The 21,167-nt window shown below is 43.1% G+C and overlaps 1 protein-coding gene and 1 pseudogene across 6 annotated transcripts in view; one reads left to right on the top strand and one right to left on the bottom strand.

Annotated features, from left to right (window-relative positions):
* Window positions 1–21,167, bottom strand: part of GRAMD2B (GRAM domain containing 2B) — a 463,109-nt gene that overhangs the window by 187,923 nt on the left and 254,019 nt on the right. The window lies entirely within an intron of this gene.
* Window positions 2,997–16,764, top strand: LOC147727038 (uncharacterized; annotated as a pseudogene).

Raw genomic sequence — 21,167 nt, 5'->3', positions numbered from 1 at the left:
CCCTAACACCTTCTGTTTCTACCCCGTTTCTCAACCATCATTTTTATTCAAAGCTCTTGAATACCTTAATAACATGTGTATTTGTAAAACGCACGCTCACCCAGAAGGGTATCCTAGCGCCGAGTAATAGATGTTTCTTGTTATCCAGTCAATGATACTCATTTAAATCGACCTCAGAAAGATACAAGGCTGAGTGGACCCGCAGAGATTTGAACCTGTGACCATGAGGCCAAAGACAGGCCCCGACAGTAGAAGCATTAGTCCAGTAAGCCACCGACCCGGCTAATGCATTATGTTCAACTAACCTGCTCAGTCATAAAAAAACATTCATCCAATTCTTGTCTTGTTTGTAGAGACATCTGTCAGATGTAAGATACAGGGCCCCAAAGTGGTGGTCTGAGTCAATTACCATTGGTATCATTCCTACTATAGCTGTGCAAACGGAGCCAAGTACAACCCTACCCACAGTGGACGCTCAGGGTAGTAAGGGCAAGCAGTCCTAAGCATGTCAGGGAGGTAGTGCGAGGGGCAACAAGCTTAGAACTCAAAGGTCAAGCACCCCAGTGTTTGGTTTTAGTTAAAAGAAAATACTTTTCAACGCCCAGGTTGTTTGCATGCGATGCACACTACGGCGGCAGACTTTTTTCCACGTAGCAGGGGACTGTACAGCATTGTGCCCCTAAATGGGGTGGGCCGAGAGCTCTCTGCGGTTCTTGTATGCCGTTTGAACTTGATCTCCTGTAATGTGGTGCTGGATTTGTTGGAAGAACTAGGGGATCCACAGCCTGAACGAATTTTCCTTAGGGTGGACTGCTTGGTTCCGAAGAGAGAGGTAGCGCATACATGGAGACAATGGCCACCCTCCATGAACCAGTGTTGGTGCCGGGAGGGGGAGTTTGGGGGTGCTGTTTGGTAGATTGATGTGTGCAACAGGAGAAGCCTATTTATATTGCTCGTGGGTGCCCCCATAAGCATGAACTGATGCTCCTATGGACTGTCAGGGTACGATGGTTTGTATGTTCAGTACTTTTATGATCCATTTTATGAATCGAATAAAGTTTTGAAATGAAATAAAATGACTGTCAGGGTAAGCAATTGTTTTTCGCCACTGTGATGGACCATGTCCTGCTTTATCACCATATGTACAGTTTCATCTGTATGTGACAATGAATGTTTTGAAGCAAAACTTGCAATAAAGTTGGTTATAATAAAAAAAAGAAGAAAATACCATTATCTCATAACAAAACTCACCTGTGTAGAAAGGCAGTCGTCACGCTAATAGGCATATCTTGAGACTACAGATTTCAGTATACCAGAAACCATATAAGTACAGCCCGTACCTCTAAACTCTTTCTTGTGATGGATGCTCCAGCTAATAACCCACTTTAAGCATGGTAAACCATTTAGTATGTCCTCTGGCTCCCCAGACCTAATTCGCTGATGTTTTCAGAGCCTGGCTCATCTCAATTGGCTTCAGCTAACTACTCACTGCATGTTGCTGTGCAGTGGCCAACAAGTTCGCAGCTGAACGTTGAGCAGTGTTTCAGTCCAAAGCAAGTGCCATCTCCTGATGTCAACCTCTTTAACCACATGCGCGCAGCTCTTATTCTGCTGATATGCTGACTTTTTAAAAAACCCATTGTTCATGACGAGCTGGGCTCGTCATCAGTGTTTGAGGAGGCTACACCATGACGAGCCCAGCTCGTCATCAGCCTCGAAGGGGTTAACTTAAGAGCATTATGGAGTGTAGATTTCTCATAGCTCTGGCATCAGGATGATAGAAACAAAGATCACGGGGCACAAGGATGCCTCCAGAATCCATTCCCTCCCATAAAACACTGCACCCTACTCCCTTGATCCTAGTTTAATGCATGATTTCATTTATTTATTTATAAAGTTTTGTATATAACGGGAACAAGACCCAGATGGGCATCAGAGCGCTTCATAATTTGGAGTGTCGTAAATAGGAAAGGGAGTAAAACCAACGTAATTTGAGAATGTATGCAAGGGACAGTGACAGAGGGGGTATCACACAACATCACATTTAAAGAATACAAAGCGTGCTGGGAGAAGAACAATCATAACTTATGAGAGTATAACTGGACAACTCTGGGCTTCACATATAGTAGTTAATCCAAGGGCGGTGAGCGAGACAGAAGAGCCATGGTCATTGTTCATAAGGATTATTTTCACTTCCTTTTTAGGTCTCGCCTACGCAGCCCGCATGCGCTGCATAGGAAAAAGACCTTTAGTCATCGAGTCGGTTTTGAGGCCAAAAAAGTGCACGAGTTGCATTGCTTTCAATGGCAACGCGTGCACGTTTGGTGATTCCTTGAGGAAGTGAGCAGCAGGGCCATATGTTATCAATTAACGCACCTTGCTGCTCGCTCCTGCAAGGGAATCGCGCAGGCCCCCTCCTCTCTCCCCTCTCCCTGCTGCAGTGCAATGCACACGCGCTTGTGCTGGTTTAAAATGTGGTCGCCCCTTAACAATGCGGAGAGCCCCTGAACGATGCGGAGATGTGTCGTATGGCTGGAACTACCGAGCTTGGCACTGGGGAAACAGGCTTCAAATCTGGCACAAATTCTGGTCATTCTGGACAAAAATTAATCCTCCCCGTGCCAGGAATATTGTGTAATATGTTCTAGAGCTTATGTAAATTGCTGTAATGCCCTCTGGTCACCTGCGCTATATCGCATAGCAACAAAAAAAAGAGCAGAAAGTAAAAGAACGTTGTTACACTGGGTAACGTCATCTTCCAGTCCTACTCTATGGCGGAAGCATTGTTAAAATATCTTCGTACCAGCTGTGCTGCTGACTTTTCTTTCACTTAGCGTGACGCTTCAGAATACTGTCTAGCGTTTTCCATTATGGTTGGCTCGTGTGGCATTTATTTCTTACCTCATCATGATTGGCTGTCGCTGGAGACCGTGTGTTTCCTGTTTGTTACTCGCTCTGTGATTGGGGAGCTTAGCCGGTGCTGCTCAAGAATAATGATGGAGGTCGGCGGGAGGTTGTTGTGAGTCCCCGCACCCTGGAACCAAGTTGTCTGCGTAAAGAAGGCCCCGGAAAACAACAGGGGAGTATTAGGGTTGAAGAAGGTGCCGCCGGGGAACTGGGGAGGAGTCTTATGCAAAGACCGGTCAGTGGCCAAAGAGGTAAGGCAGGAGGAGAATCTTTTTCTGAAGTTGCTAAGAGAATTTCAAGAGCTGCAGTCTGGGCTTGCCAACCGGAAAAAAGATCACTCTTTATCCAGTCGGGAAGTGAAGTCATTAGGGCAGGCAACAGGATATATGGAGGATTGGGTTGAGGGAGCGGCCAGTAAGCACTAGCAAGTGGCACTGAGCCTTAAAGTAGGGGGAAGTGGCTCAAGACATTGGAAAGGGCAGGAGGGAGTCATTGGTCATAAATTAGATGCACTGAGGGTACTCTATTTGCAACTTCTTAGTCGTGCTGCCTCAGCCGATCACTGGCCTTTGTCATCCTCCCTTCCAAGCTTCATTCTGGCTGTCCTGAACAGCATGATCAGCGACTCCACAGAGACAGTTGTGGGCGCTGCTGTCTACCCAACACACCACGGGTTCCTCACAGTTGCTTTCAGGGAGTGTACCATTGCGCCCTTCATGAGTTACAGGCTTTAAGCAAGCACCAGGGGGCGGCTCTCTGCTGTCAGTCACCAGAACTCTTTCACCAGGGTCTACTCTACAGCTAACTGAGCTGGAAGGAACAATGGCTCCCTGAAGCTCCAGGCTTCGGTATCTGGGAGTGCCACGAGTAAGCATGGGGTTGCCTGGTGTCTCCCGGGTATCTGAGAGATGGGTCTGGGTGCTGGATGGTCTAAATTTACCCTATTTTTTCTCGGGGTTTGTCCCTATGCACTTTATCTCTTCTGCTCTTTCCGCTTCGGCATCCTTACTCTCGTCTTTAACCCGCTCTCCTGCGGGCATCGCTCTCTTCTCTGCACCCTCCTTTCTCTCCGCCGCATCCGCCTGTGTCATAGCTGCAGCTTCCTCTCTGTCTCTGACCAAACCTCTTTTTTTCATCATCTCACCCTCCTTTTATGCTCAACCTGGTCTCATCTGAAAGTTCATCATGCATCAACCTCCTACAGAGCTGCACTCCTCTCTGCCTCACCTTCTCCTCTCCACCTCACCGTTGGCTCTCTGAGCCGCACAAGTGGCGTAATGAAACTTGAGGGGGCCCCTTTGTAAAGTACAAGAGCGCCCCCTCCCCTGCACTCAGTCAAGAGCTCTCCGGCAACGGGCCCATCACCCGTGGAGCTCGGCCCCACCCAACCTCGAAGGCTGTGGGGGGGGGGGGCTAATGTTACACCTCTGAGCCACACCATCTTATATCTTCCTCTCACCCTCCTCTCTCCCCACCTCACCCTCCTCTCACCCCACCTCATCGTCCTCTCTCCACATCACACCCTCCTCCCACCCCACCTCACCATCCTCTGGCCCTACCTCACCCTCCACTCTCCCCACCTCAGCCTCCACTCTCCAAACATCACCCTCCACTCTCCCTACCACAGCTCCCTCTCTCAGCTGCACCCTCATCTTTCTCTTGCTTCATCCTCCTTTCTTCACCTCGCTATTCTCTCACTGTGTGTCAACCTCCTTTCTCTAAACCTCACTCTTGCCCACCTCTCCATTCTCTCTCCAACTCACCCTCTTCGCTCTGCCTTACCAACTTACCATCTTTCTTCTCTCTACCTCATCATCCTCTATCTCTGTCTTCCTCACTATCCTTCCTCTCTCTACCTCACCCTGTTCCCTTTCCCCTAACTCTTCTTTCTATTAGACTCCCTATTACACTCCCCTCTCTGCTTCACCCTCTTCTCTCTCCACCACACCCTCCTCTTTCCACGTTACCCTCTCTCCACATCACCCTCCTCTCTCTCCACCTCACACGTGACTCTCCACATTACCCTCTTCTCTTAGACTGACTGCACTGATGCTGCAAATGGCGTACTGCAAATGGGGTACTGTTTTTGTGTATGTAAAGGAAACTTTGGGACCTTATAAGTGTTTAGCCATGCAACAGCTGACGTTGTTGCGCCAAGGATATTGTGCTGGATAACTAAACACTTAAAGGGTCCCAAAGGCGAGACCTATTTGTTATGCCAATGCTTGTTGAAAGAAGCAGTTGATGAGATTCTGTGGTCTTCCGGTGGGAGTTTCAGATCTTCGGGGCCGAGCCTGAAAAAACTCTGTGCCTCATTATCTTTTTACAGAAAATCTGTGGTTTCAAGAGGAAAGAGTGTGCACTTCTTGATGGTCTACCCCATTCTGATCGTTCTAGCTTTTGTGGCAGGTAAAGGGGGGTATTGAAATGGTGGGCAGGATGGACTGAAAAGTAGGTCTAGATGAGCCATAGTCCTTCAGATGGGGGGGAACAGCGTCCATATCATGAACATCTTCAGTTATGTTATGTTATGTTATATTAACTTTTATATAGCGCACGGCTACTCAAAAAGAGTGTCCCGGTGTCAGTACTCATGTGTATGCCTCAAAGGGGGTTGTGTGGCAGTTTTACTTAAACTATGGTGCTTTTTGCCCATACATGGACTCAAAAAAGTTACAAGTTAGTGTTAGAGCTGCGGACAATACAGCTCTGAAATTTAAAGAGGCGATTGTTGCTCTGTGCTTCCTAGTATTTGCTCCACACAGCTCAATTTCAGGACACAACAGGTGCATGGACTGGTTTCTGATGAGCCTGTTCACAAAATAGGGATGCATCCGTAATACAGTCCCAGAATCACAAAGATCAATTTTCATTGCTACTGCCTCCATGTAAAAATGAGCTTTGAACTTATGGTATTGAAACAAGGCTGGACGCTTAGCAACATCACTTGAACAAATCCCTTTGACTGCATTTGACGGAAACCTATTGAGCTGAGCTTTTGTTTCCCACCTACATACAAAATGCACCATAACAGTGCACAATACACAGAAAACAAAGCTAAAATGTTGTGTGCAATTCTCACACAGGCCCAGCAGGAACGCAATTCTACTCTGCTTTTAAATAACAAAAGTCCCACACGATTGGTTAAAATGAATAGCAAAATGTATTTTTGATATCTTAAAAAAAATAAAAATTCTCAAAATCCCACATACACAGACCATCAATGTAAAATAAATGTCATTCACGGTGTGAACTGCACCAGCAAATGACCCACCATATCCTGCAGGTTATAAAAGTTTAGTACCTCCATTGCTTCTTCGTACAGTAGCAGTTAGCTATGGGGACTTTGTTGACAGCTAACAGTATTCATATTCATACATTTTTTCGCAGGCTTCTCTCCTATGACCAGACAAAGCAGGAATAGGCCGAGCCATAATAATGCATTTTTTTTTTAGCCCAGGCCTGTTTTTGGTATCTTGAGGAGAAGAACTGGGTAATGTGACACTCGCTCGCAATAACAGAGCACCGCACAATATGCAGCTCATGTTCGGAGTAGAAAAGCTCCATTCAGCAGATTTTTGCCATTAGTTTAAAGAACAGAGCAGCAGGAACATGTGTTAAACACCCACCTTTAACCTTTTTGTCAATTACTATCGAATCTCAATGAGATGTAAGCCTATCTTCAGCTGTGAACATCCTTGACATGGGGTGGTACTGGGCCGCTGGAAAGGGGTTTAGGTACTGAGAACTTGGGCAGTGAGTTGAAATAATGGAAAGCAAATTGAAAAAGCAAATGCAAAGTAAGGGTACAAAGAAGGGGGCTAGGCGCAAGAAGGAAGGGAGTAATAATTAACAATTCAAATTACCAGGAAGGAAGGTAATAAAAGCACATTTCTTTATAAGCACTGGAAAAACACCTCTCTCAAGATTTTATGTGGAGCAAAAATCACCAATAACCAATGATTTTTATACTTTTTAAAAACATTAGAAAATAATGTAAAAACACTGGAATTCACAGATAGTAACTGAAAACAGGAAAGTGTAAACATGAGTGAGATTCATTATTGCAGTAGTCTAGAGGTAGTATTGTTTCACACCTATAGACAAGAGAATACATTTGGCTGTGAGCACCATTTTCAGCCTCGACAAACAATCGCCCAACTCCAACATTAGGTTGGATGTTTTTTTATACATAAACAGGACCATATGTACATTTCTGATACTAGTCCTCATACACCTATTATTATTATTATTATTATATAAAATTTATAACGCGCTCAGTTACCCAGGGGCATCCCGGCGCAGTACAGAACAAAAAAGAAGCACCGCTCAATCACTACACTGGAAACAGATGGGTCTTCAGAAGTTTCCTAAAGAGTAGGATCTTAGGCTCTGAACGGATCTTAAAGGGAAGGGAGTTCCACAGTGCCGCCACTTGCACTGAGAAATGCCTGCCCCCAGAGCGAGCTCTCTTTACTCTCGTTGACTGCAGGAGATGTCTTTGGTCCGAACGCAGTGGGCGTGTGGGCTTATAGGGGCGTGCCATGGGGGCAAGGATCGGTGGGCCCTTACCATGCAAAATTTTATGGGCCGTGCACAGCGCTTTAAATTTCACCCGTTCCCTAACGGGGAGCCAGTGAAGCGTTTTCAGGGCCGGGGCAGCTGAATGTCTTCTGGGAACATCCATCAACACTCTAGCGGCTGCATTTTGTACCTGTTGGAGGGTTTTCAAAGTCGCTTCGGGAGCACCGAGAAACACCGCGTTCCCGTAGTCAAGCCTCGACAAGATTAGACCACAACCTATGTTGAAAAGCTCCCTTGAATCTCTCTCAATTGATCTGCTGCCACTTCATAAACTGTATCTTATTATTAATCTCCAAATCAACCTGCATCTAGTTAAATCCTTTAACCTCTTAACCCACGTGCTTTAGAACAAACTTTCCAACAAGCTTCAAACAAGTGTCCTTCCCTCTCTACAAACCTATCTGAAGAGAATACGTTCTGAGGAGAACCTTAGAGGATGACCAACCTCCATATAGAATTACTACTAATGGTTAGGAATCAAAATATATCATTTTGTTTTTGTGATTTACTTTGTAAGCTGTAACCTCAACTAAACACAAAAGTCTACACCGCCTTTACAGTTCATCCATTTTGGACTTTGCTACGGCACATTTTTTTTCTTTATCTTAAGCTTTGTACAGCATTTATAGTAGGAATACTTCCACTTATTTTGTCAACTTGAAAGATTTATATACATTTAAACTTTGCAATGAACATTGGTGGTGGTTTGGGATGCCTTTTGCCCCACTCCACTCTCCACCAATAACTTCCTCTTGCAGACAACCTTATTTTCTGCCGTTTGAAGAGTTCATGAATACACTATGGTTACACACCCACTACAGGCAAAGGCTGAGGGAGTCTAATGGAAAATGTCTGATATTTCTCATCAGAACGCCTCTAAAACAAGAAATGTTTGCTATTAAAATAGGCCTGCTTGCCCCACCCTCCATCGGGTTCATTAGGAGGTAGAGTTCGCCCTGGTGGTATTGTCCTACCAGGGTGGGGAGAGGTTGCCTATGATGAAACATGTCACATTACTTGAGTGAGGCTTCCTCTTCCAATATGATTAGACTTTCTTCTCCTCTTGGGTTTACCCCTATTGATGCCAGAATCTTGGTAATTTAGGTCTCAGGGATTTGTACCAGAACACTGAAATATAGTTTGCAGAAGCCACCATACCTTTGTGTGTTTTGGAACTTTCTTAAAGTGACATTTTAAATATAGTGATCAAAACTCGACTTCACCACTAAATGGGGCTTTTCACCCCAATTCAAAAAGCACCAAATCTCTTCCTATTTGAAATTAACACTTATGAAAATCACTACGGCAACTCCAATGTTATTCTATGGGATAGCTAGGCCTTGCAGTAGTGAAAAACGAATTAGCAAGTATTTCGCTTCCAGGACATGTAAAACTTAAAAGTACATGTCCTACTTTCAAAGTACATTGCACCATGCCTTCACGGCTGTCCAGGGCATTCCCTAGGGGTGACATATGTATTTAAAAGGAAGGTTTGAGCCTGGCAACAGGTTTATTTGCCATGTCAAATGGCAGCTTAAAACTGCACACACAGGCTCTGCAATGGCAGGCCTGAGACATGTTTAAAAGGCTATTTAAGTGGGTGTCACAACCAGTGCTGCAGGCCCACTAGTATCAATTAATTTACAGGCTACATGTAGTACCACTTTAATAGGGACTAAGGGTCAGATGTACCAAAGGGTTTTACCCATTCTGTGTCTATGGGAAGATGTGTTCAAACATATGGCCCTTAGTACATTAAATATACCAACTGGGGAGGAGCCAATTTTAACACATTTTAAAAGTGAGAACATGCACTTTAGCACGGGTAAACTGTGCAGAGTCCTGATGCCAGAAAAAATGAATACAGCAAAAAGTTGCAGGAGGAGAATAAAATGTTTGGGGATGACCCTGCAGGAAGGGCCAGGTCCAACAATCACTAATCAGGACACACCTACATTAAAAAAGGCAAGTAAAAGAAATAGGCATAGATGCATCAAGGTAAAATCCGCTCGCAAAGGGGCAGATTCTCAGAATCTGCCCCTTTGCGACTTGTATTTTTGCATTTGGGATGCATCATCCCAAATGCAGAAATTGCAAATTAAGAAATCGCAAAATTGCGATTACTTGCATTTAAGGAATCTCAAATTGAGATTCCTTAAATGCAATGCATTAAAGTTTAAAAAATAGAGATTTCGTTAATAGGGCTCGCAAATTACCATGAAGTTGAACTTCATGGTAATTTGCAAAAACTTTGAAAAAGGCACTAAAGTGCATTTTTCAAAGTTTCATGTTGCGCACATACATGCCCTAAGGGCATGTGTGTGTGCAACATATGTGCACAGATCAATTTCAGGGGTGCAACAGGGTGTCCTTTGGACACCCCTGCACCCTTGAAATCGTATTCTCAATTTGCAATTCGCTAATTGCGATTCACAAATTGAGAATGACTTCCCATTCATTCCTATGGGCCTCTGGGCCTATAGGAATGAATGGGGAGGTATTCCTTAATTGCGACTCGCAATTTGCGAGTCACAATTAAGGAATTTTAGGAAATCTCTATTTTTTTTAGTGATTTCTGCATGCATTGCATTTTGCTATTCCTTAATAGCAAGTCGTTATTTTTCGCTATTAAGGAATAGCAAAATGGGTTCTTGATGCATCTGGGTGTTAGTCTTAGAGTTTCGGTAAGGTAAGAAAGTAAGGATTAAGGGGCCGTTAGGATCAGGATTACTGGTTATAGTAGGATTAGTTTAATGGCTACTTTTAAGGAGTATAGGTTACGTTTAGTGTTACTAAAGGTTTATAGTTATGCGAGGGATATGGCCACAGTTGGGTCAGATTTAATTTTACAGTAAGGTTATGTTTAGACTATCGTATCACTGCAAAAGTTAGTATACTTACTCCTATACTTGACAAGTTCAATGTTGCAGTATCTTCGTTAAGGGCAATTTGCATTTAGTGCCCCCAATACAGTGCCACCTCAATATAAAAGCATTCTTTGCAGTACTGCGATACACCTCCACAGGTGGTAGTATTGTATATGGACAGTGGGAGCAGGATGGTAAGTGCGTCGGGTAAACAAAGCAAACAGGTTCACCAGCCCGGTTGATAAATCAAGCACCAAGTCAGTCTGCTTACTTTTGTTCTCAGTGGGCAAGGTTCAAAGCCATGGCAGGGCGTGTTATATTATCTTATTTAATCCGCATCTGTACAGTGCAGTTATACCATTTGTATAGCACTGAAGCATCTTCGTAATCACTGCACCCTTTTCAGAAGGTTCTGGGATTTTCATTGACTGATCAAGAATGGTTGTGTCTGTGTTTCTTTAGTTGACATTTCTAAAACGTCTAGTACAGAAATGGTTTGCACTGGTGAAAATATCAATGTAAAATAAATCCTACATAAAGAAATCACTGTAGTACATTATGTGGCTGGATGAGTGTGTCAAACAAATGTGCTGTTTTTCAATGTGTTGGAGTGACCATATAGTCCACTGCTTGGCCCCAGAACACTTTTTACGTCGAGCATTCGAGACCTCTTGTATCTACTTTAGTATATACTTATAAGTGTATGTACTTTGTGGGCTCTGGAGACCAGCCTTAGGATTGGTCTGCTTCCGATTAGAGACTTTTTTTTCTGTTCAACTGCCTCTATTTAACGGTCTTGATAGAAAACGAGTAAAATACATGTATCACTTTAGCATTCTCTAGTTTCCAGTCCATAGAAATGGTCTTCCAAGAGCACCCGTAGACAATATTTTTTTTTAAATCTTGTATTTTCAGTGATATGACCACTGAAGGCCCTGCTTTTATAGTAAAAACAGAGCTTTGGACTATAACATTTCCCGCTGAAAGGCAATATTTATCTCCATGTGTTCCCATACCTGGTGTGTCACGCAGTTTGGTGTTTACTTTTCCTCCATGTTAAAGAACAGCAGGTGTTTCAGCACCCAGGCTAATGTGCTGCATGGCTAAATACATATAAGGTCCCAAAGGTGAGACCGATTGCATTGCAAATGCTAGTTTATATAGATACTGCGACCAGGTACAAAGGTGTGATGCAGTGTTGTTGAGTATCAGAAGTGGCACTTTCTGTATTTCATTTGACTGGCTCTACTCCCATGACTGCATCCCATCCCATCACTTGCCACTAGATCTACTTCTGACCCTGCATGGCTGTCCTCTACTTTCCCGAGCCTGTGCTGCGTCCATGGATAGTGGCTGTGATTGGGATCAGTAAAGCTTAAAACTTGTCAAGAGAAACAGCTCAAAGGTGTTCACTGGGTATCATGTAAACCCCCAAACTCCTCATGTGTTAGAGGGACTGGACCGAAATGGATGGTTATGGTGTGCGCCCAACTACGAGTGCTAGTATATTCCATGGTCATGGTTCAGAAGGCATAGGAGTGTCCCCTAAACGGATACCTACCTTTATGACGCCAGATGTGCAGCATTCAACAGAACACACCCTCATACAGTAATCCCCACATCGTGGAGCGTTTCATACACTGAGCTCTTGTCTGTGGTACTACTGGGGAGAGAGAATGTGTTGATAACGCGATAGTAAACTGGTAAAACTGTTTTCAGTACTTTTTGGTAAATGGTACAGTACATGGGGGATAGATGAACTGCATCTCCCCACAATTAGGATCAGTAATTCACTCCTGCCTTTCCACCAGATTCTGCACCAACCCAGGTCTCATTCAAGTGGGCACCGGTACAACGTCCTGCACAGTTGCTCTCATTCCATATACAGGAGTCAGCATGCACAATGGACTCCCTTTCTGGACAACCCCAATTTACATTGCAGGAAAGCTACATTTGTGAATTCACCTTTCATTTCAATGGGCAACAGCAATTACATAAAGTGGGATTATTATTTGTATCCAACCAATGCACATAAACAATACACTCGGCTGATTTCCATGAGATAACAAAATAACATACAACCTCCGACAAATGATGGAACCGATGGTGATAATCCTAGCCACGCACCATTGTCCAGGTAAAACTTTGAAAGTACGGCTGACATTTTAAAAATCTGCTTGGGGATTCTGTTGCATTTTTTTAATGTATTTTAAGCCCTCAGGTCCGCCACAGCACGCAGTTTGTGCGGAGGTTTTTTTTTTTTTTTTTTTTTTTTTAAACCACCACTTCCTGGTTTATTTTTGGGCACATACCACACCCCCATTGTGGGGGTTCGATGGTCCAGTGATGCTCTCTCAATTTGGGCGTTGCCTAAAGAAGGGCTGATGAGAGATTGCATGTCAAATGCAAGCCTGTCCGCACCTGGACGGCACCAGGGGCCAGAAGCCCTAACATTTCTCCGTAACATATAAAAGAGAGCAACTGATTAGGTTTAAAGTTGAGGGTAAAGAGCGCTCTTTGTGATAATTTGGACTTCACTTGATGACCTTCATGTAAAATGTAAACACTGCTCATTTGCATCCAGAACAGTAGCAACACCTTCAGCATCGATGCCAAAAATCTCTCCCCACAATACTACGCAGCTTAACACCAAATCTATCATAGTCTCAGAATGCAGGGACGATCTCCTATACATTTTATTAAATGCTCATTCCATTATTAACCATTGCTATGAGTTCAGAAACTTAATGGAAAACTATACATCCAACATAATGTTATTAACTGAAACCTAGGCACACCAGACCCGAACCTCTGTACTAGTGGTTGCAGTACCCAAGGGATATACGTCCTTGAGGGTAGACCGCAATAATAAACCAGGAGGTAGGATTGCTATTATTTATCAAAGCCACCTAAAAATTATGGGGGCGGAAATCTCCCAAGTTGATTGTGAGCCACTTATGTTTAAATGCAAACGTTAAATGCAAAACTAACAGGGAAGGGTTTAATGGTCTTCTTATTTATCGTCCTTCAGACCCAAAACCCTAATTTCTATCGACATTAAATGATTATATTGAGTCCTATATGCAGTATCCCAATTTTACTATCTTCGGGATTAAAATGTTCATCTTGAAAATCACAAGAATGCAAATACAGAGCAGTTCATAGAGAACCTTACACTTTTGATTTGGTTCAACTGATCGGGCAAGCTACACACACGGCTGGCCCTACTTTGGATGGCATCTATTCTAACTATAAAGGTCAAAAAATTAAATATTATTTTTACCATTGCCGTGCTCAGACCACAAAGCAATTTTGTTGACTCTAAAAACCCTAAAAAAGTTACTCCTGGTAAGAGTTTAAAGCAGTGTCTCAAAATGAAAGCTTGCAAAAAGATTAATTCAACTAATTTCCTTGAGACCCTGGCAAATTCTACCTCTGCTGGTGGATCCAGACACAGCAGCCTCCAATTGTTCCCCCAAAACCCTTAAAAATGGCAGTACGCAGACTGCCTGAAAGTGTAGACGCCGAGAAAGGGAATGGAGGGACAAATACTGCAAGATTGAAAAATCCAAATATAAACAACTTCAATTGGAATATAAGCAGTTAATTGTTGAAAAGAAATCAAAGTATTTTACAGAGAAATTTAAAATCAGCAAAGAATTCTGCAAAGGAGCTATTTAATAGGGTAAAAAAACAGGTTAGTTTGGACACCCCTTATATTACTGCACCGAATCAACTGATATGTAATAAGTTAGCCAATTCCTTTGAAGATCAGATAAAGACAACATTTGGTAACTTTACACCTAGCCTGAACACTAATAACTCAAGGGATGGTTTAGATAATGCTCACACTCCCGGGGTACTTTCCTAGAGTTCCCTTCGCTGACTAAAGAGAAGGTGGGTCAGCTTCTTGAATCCACAAAGTCTGGCTCACCTTTAGACCCTGGTCCTCCATTTACTCTTCAATTAGCATCAAAAGCAATCTCAGGCCATCTGAACACACTTTGATTTTAATTATTCAAACAGAAACCTTTCTCACTGAGTGGAAGAATGCAGCAATTCTTCCCCTACTGAAAAAAACCTTCACTGGATCCTAAGGAGGCAAAACGTTATAGACCCATAGGTAGGCTTTCTCTTGCATCAAACATATTGGAAAAAAATCTCAACCCTAGATTTCTGAATTTCTAGATGCAGATGAAATCCTTGACCCAGTGCAGTTTGGTTTCAGGAAAAAGCACAGCACAGAGTCAGCATGGAAGAAATAAGAATGATCATGCATAAGGGAGGAAAAGTGACACTGATCTTATAAGATCTCTCTTGCCGCTTTTGATATGGTCTCAGATTCAGTACTGATCAAGTGTCTAAAAAGTATAGGGATTGGTGGATCAGCACTTGCTCTGTGGACATCTTTTCTGATGGATAGAGAACAGACGGTTCTATTTGGTGATTTTACATCTACCCCTTTCATTTTGCCCTGTGTTGTCCCTCAGGGATCTTCTCTGTGTCCGACCCTTTTTAACATTTATGTGGCACCAATGGGCAAACAGATTAAATCATTTGACTAGTCCACTGTATCATATGTCGATGATACACAGATTGTAGTTTCAATCTTGGGAGATCCATCAGAGGTTGGAAACCGTTTCAGATCTTGTACGAGGAAAGTTGTAGGCTGGATGGGCAACAACTGTCTGAAATTAAACCTACTGTTTTGGAAGAGACACCACCTTCTGGAATCCAACTTGGTGGCCTCAGGAATTAGACCCTCTTCCGTCTCCAAGGTCAAAAATCTAGGGATTATTCTTGCGAGTAAACTCATGCTCTCAGAGAAGATAAATCAAACTACCTCTGCCTTTTCCTATCTCTAAGAATTCTAAAAAAATATGTTGCCATTTATTTCCTTTGACCTACAAAAAACAGTTATCAGTTCAGTAATGTTGTTTAAGATTGATCACTGTAGTACCCTGCATTTGGGTATCCAAAATAAGGCACTTAAGCAAATTACAAGCTCTCCAAAATGCCGCTGCTTGTTTGCTGATTAAAACTCCTAAACGTGCATCAGTTTCTCAAACTATCAAGCAGCTGCTGGTTGAGGTGGCAAAAAGTGACTTTCAAAGAACTGTATTTAGCTTATAAAGTGCTTCATGATATAGGCCTTCACTATTTGAGGAAAATGTTTTGCTGGTATAGGCAGAGTAGATCCCTCCGTTCCAGTTACAACAAATGTATGGTACATCCGAAAATCAAGATAGCAGCTTGGGGAAGGAGAAGTTTTTCAAATGTCAACATCAAGTTCTGGAACACACTTCCTTGAAGTATCAAAGCATCTCCTACCCTTATGCAGTTTTGGAAACAATTCAAAACATGGTTCTTTTCACAAAAGCAGATTCTTTAATATCTTCATATTTGACTAACAGATTTGCTTTTGGTTTCTGGACGTCAGCGCCAAAACGGCCAAGGGCATTCGAGCGTTCTACAGACATTTTCAATATCAAACTCAATTGTCTTTTAAGACGTCCTTTGAACGTTATCCTGAGGGCTTTGAAAATAAAAGGGATCTGCTGTGTGTTTTGAGTGCAGTGAGCCAGAGAAGACAAGTTCACGATTGACTGAAGTTCTTTTCATAGAATATCTAGAGGTTTGTTTAAATATGTGGAATTAGCATTTTTGTTAAGAAATTTGACAATGTTGATTTAAATGACTATTTAATATAGAAGTATACGATTAGATTTATGTTCAAATTACGCAACACCAAAAGTGTAATTCTTTCTAAAGCTGAAAATGAAATCTTTCTCATTGGAACCATACTACTTTACAGACCATCCTATATTTCAAACATAAGGGGCTACAGTGTAATGTGTACTTATATTGAGAGAAGTTACGATGACAAGCCAGGAGGTCAAAAGCCAATTGTGTTGCATCTGTCACCAAAACTCTGAAAAGCTAATATGGGACAAATATTACATAGTTACCATTTAAGTATTTTTAATTGCATGCTTATTTTGACTCAGCATGAAAACGTATTTTCTAGATAGGTAAATGGTCATTGGAAATGGAAAGTTCACCACTGGACTATACTATTTAGTTGTCATTAGTATAAAGAAGAGAACATATTTAAATCTGTGGATGGGTATGTAGTTTATTAAAAATGTTTTGCTTTATTAAAAAAAAGCATTTGCTCTCTAGAAGTCGTGAGCTAACTTTAAGTTACCTATGAAAAAGATACCCACAAGCTTAGCATTACATTTAATGTCCTTTAACAAGTGGTTTTAGTGCCACTTTTTGTCTCCTTACAGGAAACAGGGAAATTAACTCCAAGAGGAATGCTACAGGTGATGCCATTCACACAGAGACTTCCTGTAATAACAACGGAAAACCCATTATGTACAAGAGGACCTATGCCAAGTGAGAAAAAAAATTAGCTGCAACTCACGCAACATGGCCCTCCTCCATCCTTGATGAAAGTAGCCCAAGCCAAGTATGCTTGGGCAGCACAACTCTCATCTTAAAAGGAACTGGAAAGGGCTCAGTGCAGAAGCCTTTTCCCAGACCTTGAATAACTGCAAATGGAATGCTCATCAGGATGCTGAATTAGCAGCCCTATAATGTTATGCATGGCTCACGGCATCTATTGATATCGTGGCCCCACTCAAGGTAATTCACATACAAAGAAAGATGCCCACAGCACCATGGTTTTTAGAAAGACTGACTGCTTAAACAGGTTTGTCGCCAGGAATGAGCATGGCGAAAATCTTGCCTCCTTCCTGAAAGAATTCCCAACAAGGCTATTTTGGCTGAATACAAAGCGCCTATTAGGGAGGAAAAGTCACGGTACTGCACCAGTGAGCTTCCTTCAACTAAATCTACTAGAGATCTTTTCAAGCTGATCAACCTTTGATCTGTCCCTCCAGCTCCTTTGCGCATTTAGAACTCCATTGATTTCTGTGACAGAATGGCCAATTTCTTCTATTCTAAAGTTGAGTATATGTACAAAGACTGTGACCTTCACAACTGAAGCTCTAACTCCTTCAATGTAGAGTCTCAGGCAGAGTATGGCCTTCAAAAAAATCTGTCTGCCAAAGACATTCCCACAGCAAGTTTATGGTGTTTTACTCTTGACACAACAGCAGACATACCATTATCTGCTCTGTGTTGAATCGGGCTCCCCACTAGAACCTTGCCCACCTAGTGTCCCGCAATTAGGAGAAAAGAGAATAGCTCCCCTTCTTACTGAAAGTCTGAATAAAGTTATTGAATCAGGGTGTTTTCCTCTAATTCGGAAAAAGGCGGTAGTTAAGCCTCTGCTCAAAAATGCCAGGCAGAACCAAAAAACACTATTGGCCCATTTCCGTGCTGGCTCTAGCCACTAAAATCTTGAGAAACATCTGAACCTTCAGGGTATTAATTATCTTGAACAACTCCAACTCCTAGAAGCATCTTCTCAGTTTGGCTTTAGGAGTAACCATGGGACTGAAACAGCAGTAGTATTTGCAGTTAACAACATCCGCTCCATGGTGGATGAGGAGGCTGCAGTGTTGGTCCTTCTGGACCATTCTGCAGCCTTCGATACCATCTAGCTGATCAGACTTGTTTATCTGCTCCAGAAACTGGGGGAGGGCGGTGGGGTGCACAGACTTGGCACTTATACCCCAGGCATCTTTTTTAAGTGACAGGGCAGAGATGGTCATGGTGGATCAGTTTTGTTTGGGGTCCGTAATGATGCCATTTTGGGAGACTCGGGGCTCCTCTATGAGCCCAACACTGTTGAACTTGCATATTTCTTGACTGGCGAAGCGGATTAGATCTTTTGGCTCCAAGATCTTTTAATGTGGATAACACCTAAATCACTGTCTATCTCAAGAAACATGGATGCAACAGCAGGCAGTGGTCACATGGATGGAGAGAAACTACTTAAGACTGAATGGAGACAAGATGGAGGATCTGATCTTTGGACAATACAGAAGGTTGCCAATCAATCAGTGGTGGCCAGATAGGCTGGGGGCTTTACCTAAGCCAACAGTCTTTGCAAACACTTTTGGAGTAGTGGTCGATAGAAACCTATTGTTTGATTTGCAATGAAACAGGACAGTTTCTAACTATTTTTGGATAATTAAATCCTTGAGGAAAGTGTTTCCCTTCATGCACGAAAACAAGTAGCTTTGCCACTCATGTCAAGGTTGAAATACTGTAATACTCTCTATATGGACATTAATAAGACTGTTCTTGCTAAACTACAGCTTGTTCAGAATGTTGCAACCAGACTAATTCTTTATATTCCTAAATTTAAGTCAGTCTCTGCAGGAATTCGGAAGCTTCACTGACTTCCTGTGAATAAACAAATTACCTTTAAGGCTCTTTGCTTGGTTCACAAAGCCCAGGAAAACATAGGCCCGAAAAAACTCAGGAATCTATTTCAATGTTACACTCTCTCTAGACAGCTGTGATACTCAGGAAGACATCTCCTAATTATTCCTAGGTATAGGAAATTGAGTTGGGAGGTAGAGACTTTTTAGGTGGCTGCATCCAAGCTGTGGAACTCGCTTCCCCTTTCAATTTCCAGTCTTAAATCTTACGCCTTATTTCGCAAGGCCTTAAAGACCTGGCTGTTTACTCTGTAATAGGTAGTCATCAAGACTCTCTTTGTTTTCTCTCCCCTCTGAAGACTAACTGCTATCAGTGCCTAGAAGCAATTTGTTGTGCTTTACAAGCCTTTTTTCATTCATTCATTTTCCAACCTATTGATACACATGACTTGAGAAAAGATAATCCAATCTAATTAAAATGCAATTAAAGGAATGAGAAAAGGATTTAAAAAGGATAGAGTATGTTGTTCATCTAAAGCAGGGGTTTCCAAACCGGCCCTGGAGGGCCAGATCCATGCCAGATTTTTAAAACTACTACATGTATCTCAATGGGGATATCCAAATAATCTGGCATGGATCCGACCCTCCAGGACCGGTTTGGAGACCCCTGATCTAAAGGAAGAAATCAAGCAGATGGTAACTACATCTTTACTAAGATATCACATTTACATATTTTATAGATTAATACATTTTGAGCGCTTCATCACAATGGGCAGGTAGAAATCAACTAACATAGCGAACGAGTGCAGAGTTTTTCTACTGTACACGACCCAACCATGAACTATATAGTGAAAATGAACTTCAAAACGGATCAAACTTATTGTATTGTATGGCATATTTGTATAGCGCAGAAAACTGTCACCCAAAGGGTATCCTGGTGCTTTTGACTTTAACCAACCATACGCGATGTTACACTGCCACAGTCTTTACACTGTCCTAGGGAAGAGGTATGTTTTTAATCCTTTTTTAAAGGAGGAAAGATCCCCCTTATTTCTCAAAGGCAGGGGTAGAGAATTCCACAGTTTAGCTGCGGTGATTCTAAAAGAGCGTCCGCCCGTCCGAGTCCTCACAATTTTAGGGATTACCACCAAACAGGCTGACGAAGAACGAAGAGATCTGGAAGGTGTATACCAAGAAAACATAGTCTGCAGCGGAGACGGCCCCTGACCATGCGCTGGACAATTGGCAACCAGTGAAGGTCCATAAGCGCCAAGGAAGAGGAATCAGAACGCCGTCTAGAAAGGGCCAGCTTAGCCGCCATGTTCTGTATTCGCTGCAATTTACCCACTAAGGTGGCTGGCGCGCCCAGAAGTAGCGCGTTGCAGTAATCGAGCCTGCTTAAAATGATACTATGCACTACTTCTGGTCGGGCGTGAGCCGGAAGCAAAGATAGAATCTTCCGCAATGTGCGGAGCAGCATCATGCACGTAGCCACAGTTTTGTTGACAAACGTGTCTAACTGTAAGTTGGATTCGAACATCACCCCCAGGTTACGAACTGAGTCTGCAGTCAACCCAGAGCCCTGGGAGGAAGAAGGCCAAAAATCCGGTGGCAGAGGTCGGGGAATGCGATTCAACGAACAGTGCAGTACCTCAATTTTAGAGCTGTTAAATTGCAGGGAGTTTAGACTCAGCCAATCCGCGGTAGCGGTCATGCAGCGATGGAAAGTCTCCTGCGACACAGTATCCTACCCTCAAAAGAGAAGATAAGTTGCGTGCCATCGGCATAGTTGATGACCGCAATGCCAAAGGACTTAATCAGCCTGACCAGGGGATGGAGTAATAGATTAAATAAAATGGGGCTGATGGCCGACCCTTGAGGTACGCCCTGCCCCACCTCTTTGATGTCAGAACGATAGGGCGGCAGGGCTACCACCTGGCGTCTATTACCAAGATAAGAGACCAACCAGTCCAGGGCCAGACCAGACACCCCAGCTTCCTCTAGTCTCCTTACCAGAATGGCATGGTTGACCATGTCGAACGCGGCCGACATGTCGAGCAGCACTACAAAGGCTGCTCGGCCAAGGTCGACACGCGAACGAAGGTCATCCAAAGCGGTCACCAATGCAGACTCAGTACCGTGGGCTGGCCTAAAGCCAAACTGAGCCACGTCCAGACAGATGTTAGTCTCTATAAAGCTGGACAGATGTTTAGTAGCCAGCTTCTCCATGATCTTAATTGGGAAAGGAAGCAGTGAAATTGGCCTGTAGTTCGCTGAGCAGGTAGGATCCAATGTATCCTTCAAAAGCGGCGATACCACGTCCAGCTTCCAACAGTCCGGAACCCGAGCAGTGCTGAGGGACTGACAACAAATGGCATGCAGGGGGGGAAAAAGCTCCTCATGGAACAAATTCCAGTATTTATGTGGTAGCGGGTCAAAGGGAGAACCTGAAGAAACCCCGTCAGCTACTGAGCAAAACTCCTCAAAGGACGGGAGGGGGAAGCTGTTC

The sequence above is a fragment of the Lissotriton vulgaris genome, chromosome 3_1, assembly GCF_964263255.1.
Source record: "Lissotriton vulgaris chromosome 3_1, aLisVul1.2, whole genome shotgun sequence".
In the NCBI taxonomy this organism is placed as follows: domain Eukaryota; kingdom Metazoa; phylum Chordata; class Amphibia; order Caudata; family Salamandridae; genus Lissotriton; species Lissotriton vulgaris.
This window is presented reverse-complemented; position numbering and strand designations above follow the sequence as displayed.